We start from the raw sequence: 8,784 nt of genomic DNA on the forward strand, positions 1-8,784 counted from the left end.
CTGGTAACTAATTAACTAACGAACGTTGACGATCATATTAGTGCCATTTGCCTCATTGTTGTCCTTTTTTCCCAAATGAGAATCGATAAAGAAGCGAATCGTTAAGCAGAATCGAAAATGGAATTGGAATTGTAAAAATCTTATCAATTCCCATCTCTATTCCTGCGGTTGAGTTACTTTTTTCAGGTCAATATCTGAAAATGCACCAAATCAGTGTTTGAACCCCCGACCCTCGTCCTGCTGTGAACCCTGACACCCCGACTGGAGACAGGAGGCACCGCCGGCTGTTTCAACGAGACCTGGGAGGCTCCAAGTAGACCTGCAGTCCAGACCCACTAAACCGAGACCATAATAGACCAAGACCAGAGAGTATCAAGACCAGCACCAGGACTAGTTCAGCTCAAGACCGAGACCAAAAAGACCAAGACAAGACCAAGACCAAATTTAAGGATGGATGGATGGATGGATGGATGGATGGATGGATGGATGGATGGATGGACGGACGGACGGACGGACGGACGGACGGACGGACGGACGGACGGACGGACGGACGGACGGACGGACGGACGGACGGACGGACGGACGGATGGATGGAGGCCGGTGATCCAGGGTGGGGATTAGGTAACACGTGCAGACACAATCACAACTCAGCTTAGTCAGCACCCGCCTCGTCATGCAGCATCTCATCGCTAATCTGGGGCTAATCTCCCAGCAGCCCCGGAGGCAGACAGACGCCTGGACTCCCATCAGCCCCGGAGACAGACACACCCGTGGACATGCAGGCGTCCCTCTGACCCGTCCCTCTGACCCCGTCCCTCGACGGCAGGCCGGTCTCCAGACCATGTGCACCACCATCATGGTCCTCTCCACCCTGGCCTTCGTCCTGCGCCGCCGCTTCTTCAGCGGCGCCAAAACGTGAGTTGCTGCAGTGACCGTTTCTCACCGCCCGCGTTTGTAACTGGATACAGACTTAATTACAACTCGTTGCTCATTTCAAACATGACAGCAACGTGTTGTTTACATGCCAATGTCCACGTGTACGTCCAACGCTACCAGGCTACGATGTTATGATAAAAAAGACTGACCTAAAGGCGACCTTTTCAAATAAAATGTATTTCAATGCTGATCTCTTCTCTCCTTCATCTCCTCCTTTTGCTCAGCTCTCCAAAGGACCTGACAGAAGAAGAAGACGCCGCCTCCAGCCCCGAGTCCTGACCCTGACCAGGGAAACTCCCCGGGACACCAGGTAACGTGAGACGTACCATCGTCTTGTACCATGACTCCCTGTAGCTCCAGCCCATCGTTGGGGCCTCTGAAGATGCAACTTTAATCTCTCAAGTGGAGAGAACCTGACGGGTAGAACTAGAATTAGGAGTCCTGGCGTCTCCAGAGGTTCTCCAGCTCCTCTGGGGGAACAGCTCGGTGTTTCCAGGCCAGCGTGTCCCAGGTCCGACTCGTAGCCTCGGTTCACGATCGTAGGTGAGGGCAGGAACGGCTTCAACTCCTCTTGTACCGGGACTGAACGGTCCGGAGCAACGGACCAGAACTAGCACAGTACCGTACAGATGTTGCCCAGCGTCCAGAACGGAGACCCGACCACAGTACGACGGTTTCCCGCCCGGCGGCCTCGGTTCGGTGGTTTCCTGCGGTTCTGTTCCAGACGTAACTCGGAGCTGCTGTTTATTTTCCCGTCGATACTAAGTCAGTTAGTTCATCTGTCTCGGGTCCTCTGGACCCGGCGGATCCATCAGTGTCAGCGCTGCGGTTCCGTCTCTGATCTGGAGACAACGATTCCTGCCGGGGAGACGGTGGTTTGATCCCCTGAGTCTCGTCATTCTTCCGGCCACAGCTATGAATCTAATCAGCTGCTGGTGTGTGTTTCCCTGAGTCACCGCCGTGCATGTGTCTTCCTTTCCACTGAATAAATATTAACTATGATGTAAAAGAGCTTTTTATTTCAGTGCAAGTGCCTCTTTTCAGTCGGTTGAAAGATTTTCAGAGCTTTTCAGAGATCGTAGGGTCATCTTAAAGTCATACGCTCATCGGAGGGTCATCGGTGAGGTCATAGACTCATCGGTGGCTCATCGTGGGGTCATTGTGGGGTCATAGGCTCATCGTAGAGTCATCTTGGGGTCATCGTGGGGTCATCGTAGAGTCATAGGCTCATCGTAGGGTCATAGGCTCATCGTAGGCTCATCGTAGGGTCATCGTAGGGTCATAGGCTCATCGTAGGCTCATTATAGGGTCATCGTAGGCTCATCGTAGGGTCATTGTTGGGTCATTGTTGGGTCATAGGCTAATCATAGGGTCATAAACTAATCGTAGGCTCATCGTAGGGTCATTGTTGGGTCATGTTTGGGGCCATAGGCTCATCGTAGCGTCATAATCACATCGTAGGGTCCCCCTAGGCTCATCGTAGGGTCATCTTAAAGTCATACGCTCATCGTAGGGTCATCGTGAGGTCATACACTCATCGTTGGCTCATCGTAGGGTCATTGTGGGGCCATAGGCTCATCGTAGGGTCATCTTGGGGTCATTGTGGGGTCATCGTAGAGTCATAGGCTCATCGTAGGGTCATAGGCTCATCGTAGGGTCATCGTAGGGTCATCTTGGGGTCATAGGCTCATCGTAGGGTCATCGTAGGGTCATAGGCTCATTGTAGGCTCATTATAGGGTCATTGTTGGGTCATTGTTGGGTCATAGGCTCATCATAGGGTCATAAACTAATCGTAGGCTCATCGTAGGCTCATCGTAGGGTCATTGTTGGGTCATGTTTGGGGCCATAGGCTCATCGTAGCGTCATAATCACATCGTAGGGTCACCGTAGGCTCATCGTAGGGTCATCTTAAAGTCATAAGCTCATCGTAGGGTCATCGTGAGGTCATACACTCATCGTTGGCTCATCATAGGGTCATTGTGGGGTCATAGGCTCATCGTAGGGTCATCTTGGGGTCATTGTGGGGTCATCGTAGGGTCATAGGCTCATCGTAGGGTCATCATAGGGGTCCTAGGTTCATTGTAGGCTCATCGTAGGGTCATCTTGGGGTCAAAGGCTCATCGTAGGGTCATCGTAGGGTCATCTTGGGGTCAAAGGCTCATAGTAGGGTCATCGTGGGGTCATAGGCTCATCGTAGGCTCATCGTAGGGTCATAGGCTCATCGTAGGCTCATCGTAGGGTCATAGGGTCATCGTGGGCTCATCGTAGGGTCACCGTAGGGTCATAGGGTCATCGTGGGCTCATCATAGGGTCACCGTAGGGTCATAGGGTCATCATGGGCTCATCGTAGGGTCATAGGGTCATCGTGGGCTCATCGTAGGGTCACCGTAGGCTCATCGTAGGGTCATTGTTGGGTCATCGTAGGGTCATTGTTGGGTCATCGTAGGGTCACAAGCTCATCGTAGGCTCATTGTTGGGTCATTGTTGGGTCACCGTTAGCTCATCGAGGGGGTCATTGTGGGGTCACCGTAGGCTCATTGTAGGGTCATTGTTGGGTCATCTTTGGGGCCATAGGCTCATCGTAGCGTCATAATCTCATCGTAGGGTCATCGTAGAGTCATCGTAGGGTCATCGTAGAGTCATCGCAGGCTCATATGGTCATCGTAGGGTCATCGTAGGAACCTGCAGCTTCTGCTTTCAGGGTTTGCAAAGTCTTCAGGGCTGTTTTCTTGTCGTCTTTCCATCTTCATTCACACAAACAACCTCTAATATTCGTCCAGAATCCTCTGGTGTTGAACTGAACCATCGTTCATGAAGTGATTCTGCACCGGTGGATCCGACCACGTCCCCACGGACGGAGAGCTGCTCTTCTCATGAACCTCCCCTTGTTTTTTTTATCCAAACATCATCAGGCTGTTTGTGATGTTTATTTACAAACTTCAGCTGAGGTGAAACAGCTGACTGTGACTGAAATGTTGTTTTAATCTCAGCGTTGAGACGGCTTCTTCCAGCAGACGACGACTGGTGATGTGATTGGAACGATTACACTTTCACTTTCACTTCTTTTGTTCCCTTATTTTAGTCCTAAAAACACAAAGATTAATCGTACGATGTACTTAAGTAACATTTTGTTAAAATGGCATCACCAGGGCCGGTCCCAGGATTTTAGTGGCCCTAAACAAAAGTTTGTTTGTGGCCTCAAAAACCCTCCAAACACACTGATTACAGCTGAATAAATGATGAATAAACTATCAGCAAACCCCAAATATCTTAAATAAACCGGAGTGAACCCCAGCTCGGACCCTTTTCATCGCGTGGCCCCCGTAGCAGGTAGACAGACGGTCGTTTAGGCCCCCGTAGGCCAGGAACCGTACAACAGAAACTCTGAGAGACCAAACCGCCTCGTTCAGGCCATAAACTTGTTCTTATTGTTCTCCAGGTGAAAGCTGATATCGTTACCCTAATCATACTTTAGAAAGTGCACCAATTAATGTTTTAATTAGCTCCGCTGATTAGCTATCAAACCGCTCAGCGTCTGACATGTTTGTGCTCAGGATTTATATTAAAACAGGAGGACAAATCAGGCCTTGGGCGCAGACCTGCCTCCGTCTGGGAAGTGAATTATCCACCTGAGCGACTGACGGACGGCTGTCACATTCGTTAGCAGCGGAAACACGTCTCCCAGCAAACATCGGCCTCCGGATCACCGTGACATTTCAGCGTTTGCAGGAGTCACAGTCCTCCGGGGGAAAGTTGTATTTATCTTAAACTGACTCAATGCTTTTAAACAGGAATATGTTTGAATATTCTATAACCCTGAAATAAGTGAAGCAGTGATGCTGCTTTCTGGGGACGTTCAGCTTCACATTTCATCTAAGAAAATGTGAAATCACCTTTTCTCGGTGATCAAACGCAGCAGGAACCAATCAGCTTCCCCGTGTCCGTCTGTGGATGATGAAACTCTTACTTGGTCCTTCTCCGTCTCTCCTCAGACGTGGGGGGGAGTCGGTCCAGATCTAAGAAATAATAATAACCTGTTGAGGATATGTGAAGGATCTCTACGGAAGAGTAGTAGGGCCAAGCAGGAGAGAAATAAAAATATTTTATTTTTTTTATATAAAAAAAAATAAATAAATTAAATAATTTTAAAAAATTATAAAAATAAATAAATAAATAAAGTAAAAAATAAAAAAATTTAAAGCGACACTACGTAACTTTTCCACCTTAATATCATATTTCCAGAGTCATTGTGATGGAACATCAACTTCCAACAGGTTTAATGAACCTCTGTCATGGTCTGAGGGGTCTGTATCGCCTTCATTGGCACTATGTAACTTTGAGGAGCATGGTAGGAACCATGCCACACTAAAAAACTACAAATTTTACGGCTTTGACTGCTTTACGGCATACGTCACTTCCCCCTCCTTCCCGATTCGCAGTCGAGACGAAAATGGGCGGGGCTTGGAGCGCAGAGCTCAGAAGAAGCTGGTAACCTGTTGCTGCAGCAGCAGCAGCAGCAGCTCCACATATAACAGACCAGGGAAAAGATCGTTAATGGTTTAACTTTTCAACGGTTTCCTGCTCGGAGGCAGAACCACGGAGGCCGAGTATCTGACATAACAAAGTAAAAGAGTGAAAGAGTCGTCGGCTCGCTTTGGATCGCGGCTGTAACGACCAAACACACAGTAAAGCCTGAATTATGGTTCTGCGTTAAATCGACGCACACCTACGGCGTAGGGTACGTGGCGACGCGCAACGTACGGTGCGTGTCGCCGCGTACCCTACGCCGTAGGCTCTGCGTTGGTGTAACGCGGACCCATAAACAGCCTTAAACCACAAACACTCACACAGACGGGTCGGATCGAAACACAGGTTTTATTCACCACTTCGCCAGCTAAACGCAGTTGCTGGCCAGCTCTCTGCGGTGCAATTAACCCCAATCTTCAGATAAAACTAGTTTGTTGAGGAAAAAATATTAACTCTTATTTGTAGCTGCAGAGGAAAAAAATAATCTCACGAGGAAAACAAAAAAAATCACGCCTCGGAGCCTCTTCAGAATAATACAGCGGTCAAAAAAAAAAGAAAAGAGAAGTAAGAGGGATACAAAACATGTACTGTATGTTGTATTATACAAATTTATTGAAACATATGGCTCTTCAGTAGGGATTATATGGATCCAGACCGTTAATAATCATTATTTTCTCCATATACTGCTCCCTGGCTTCCTTGTTTAAGGTATCCCGGTAAATTCCAGTTCCTTTCCAGCAGTTTAACATCTTTTTTTTTGCGTTCCGTCCGTTCACTTGGTGAAACAGAAAAGCATCCAGTCTCCTCTCATCAAAACAAATGCAGCGACGGGACAGGAGTTTTCCGGCAGTACGCGCTGGTGCTCATGGGAAACGTAGTGTTCTTTCTGGTAAAACACTACCGCTTTTGTCCAAAAGATGCCGCCAAACTCAGAAAAGCTGAAAGTTACGTTGTGCTGCTTTAAATTTAAAAAAAAAAGAAAATATTTTAGAGGAGGAAGATTTAGTATAATTTTGAGAAAAAAGTCAAAATATCGAGAAAAAAGTTGAGATCTCGAGAAAAAAGTCAAAACTTGGTGAATAAAGTTTAAATGCTGAGAAAAAAGGCAAAATTTCGACTTTATTCTTGAAATTTTATTTCAACATTAATTTCGACATTTCAACTTTTTTCTCGAAGTGCACAATAAAAAAAAATCTTCCTCTCTCAAATATTTTTTCTCCTGCCTGGCCCTGATACTCTTCCGTAGATCTCAGACCTTATTCAGACCTGGCATTAACATGTGTCCCGTGAACTCTGACCACGAGTGGGTGGACGTTTGTCCATCAGGTTCAGGGGAAGTGTCTTCTGGACACGTTGGTTAAATCCCGACTGAATCTCTGCATCAAATAGGAAAACATTGATGCCGGCCGGATCAGGACTCAGACCTGGAGACGGTCTGGGACACTTGTGTCCACATGTCTTCATAGTGTCCTGGAGGGACATCAGGGACAAACCGAGCATGTTTATTTGTGTTTATATCAGTGGCGGCTGGTCAGTAGGGGGCGCTAGGCCACATCAAATCAAGCGAAAAAGAATAAAATTAAAATAAAAAATAAAAATAAAAAAAATGCTGTAAGATGACTATAATTATTAAAAGAAAGTGTTATTTCAGTCTGTGGGTGACAGTCAATAGTAATTAAATGTTGTTTTAATATTTATTTGGTACCAAAATGTTTTCCATTTTATTTTATTTTCTTCCGGAAGTAACGCCGCTCCAACAGAATCCAGTGTAAACTCTCCAACATTTGATAAGTGACCTGAGGATCTTTTAATTGGTTTGAATTAGATTGGTAAAGGGTCGCAGTCGAGTGCAGAAACTCAGTTATCAGCAACGAATCAGTGATCAGTATCGTGACCAACCAGATTTTTATATTTGTTTTAAATAGGTTAAATAACACTTGCTTTTGAAATAATATTTGTTGATCAAATATCTGAAAGAAAGGAACGTTACCTTTTCAAATAATATAAATTCCAGACAGAACAATGGAAATGTTCATGTTTTTCTTCTCTCTAATGTGTAAAATAAACTGAACCCAAACCTGGAAGAAAAAAACTATACAAAATACCAGTGGACTTGTTGAAATGTTAAACTACTTTATGTTCAGTTTTTTTTTTCCACAGCAGCAGAATTGAACTGTTTCACTAAAACTTAGGACCAATAAGCCATTATTGTTGGATGGCAAAACTTTTCAAAATTACAGGACCTAAATATTATTTTCTACCTTTCTTTTTTCCCCATTGTACCAAGCTTGAACCTAACTGTGACTTCTGTGTACCGTTTCATCCCCATGTTTGCCAAAAACATTGTTAGCACCAGCAGCCATTGATTTATCTGCTCAAACTGCATCTTAATTCCAGGTGAACGCCTGAGCTGAGCTTGTGATTGGTTCTCTGAGGAGAACTGTTGATACCAGGTCTAACGAAGGTAAATTATTCTCTTCTGTTCCCAGAATGCTCCTCCTCGTCACACAGACTCCAGCTCCTCTCAATCTCCATCAGACCTCCGTCCTCAGCTCCGCCTGAGGTAGAAACGCCGCCCTGCTCCCGACGGCGTCGCCGCTCCGCCGCTGCAGAACTTTAGTCTTGCTGTTTGTCCTGATGTTGCTGCCAGAGCAGAAATAAACAGTCTGAATAAACACTGACGGCCTGCAGCGTCTTCATTTGGAGGGAACCCACGCCCACGCCGCCGCCGCACAAACACGCCGCCGGCCTGGTTTCAGGACGAGCTGATAGTGGAGACTTTTCTCCTTTTGTTTACCAGCTGGAAATATGTTTCCTGGCTGATTAAATGGAAAACTGGCTCCTTGCTGATATTAAGCTTTTTTTTTTTTTTTTTTTTTCATATGTCTTAATTGGGTTACCAAGACACAATTTTTAAACGTGGCCTGAAAAATCACCTTTTTAAGAAAAGCTTATAGCTAAATATATCTTTTATATACGGAAGAGTATTAGGGCCAGGCAGGAGAAAAATAAAAATAATATTTTAGAGGAGGAAGATTTTTTTTTATTGTGCACTTTGAGAAAAAAGTCGAAATGTTGAGAAAAAAAAAGGCGAATTGGATTTACGATATTGATTTGAAACACATATCACACTAATGCAGTTGCATAACTTCAGAAACGTACCCTTAACGTTCCACCACAAGGATGTAAGTTAGTTACTTAGTTAGTTAATTAGTTACGACTGCTGCTGAATAGCTGTCAGTCGCTCTGCTAAAAAAGCCCAAAACGGCTTAGCTCCGCATTATTTGCAAGACCTGATAGTGCCTTATGTTCCTGTCAGA

The 8,784-nt window shown here is 45.8% G+C and overlaps 1 long non-coding RNA gene across 1 annotated transcript; it reads left to right on the forward strand.

Annotated features, from left to right (window-relative positions):
- Positions 1-728: 728 nt before the first annotated feature.
- Positions 729-8,122, forward strand: LOC133450423 (uncharacterized). The gene is made up of 3 exons (XR_009783111.1): positions 729-915; positions 1,161-1,246; positions 7,954-8,122. It is a non-coding gene; the product is annotated as an uncharacterized LOC133450423 (long non-coding RNA).
- The last annotated feature ends 662 nt before the right edge of the window (positions 8,123-8,784 follow it).

This window comes from Cololabis saira, chromosome 1, assembly GCF_033807715.1.
Source record: "Cololabis saira isolate AMF1-May2022 chromosome 1, fColSai1.1, whole genome shotgun sequence".
Taxonomy (NCBI): domain Eukaryota; kingdom Metazoa; phylum Chordata; class Actinopteri; order Beloniformes; family Belonidae; genus Cololabis; species Cololabis saira.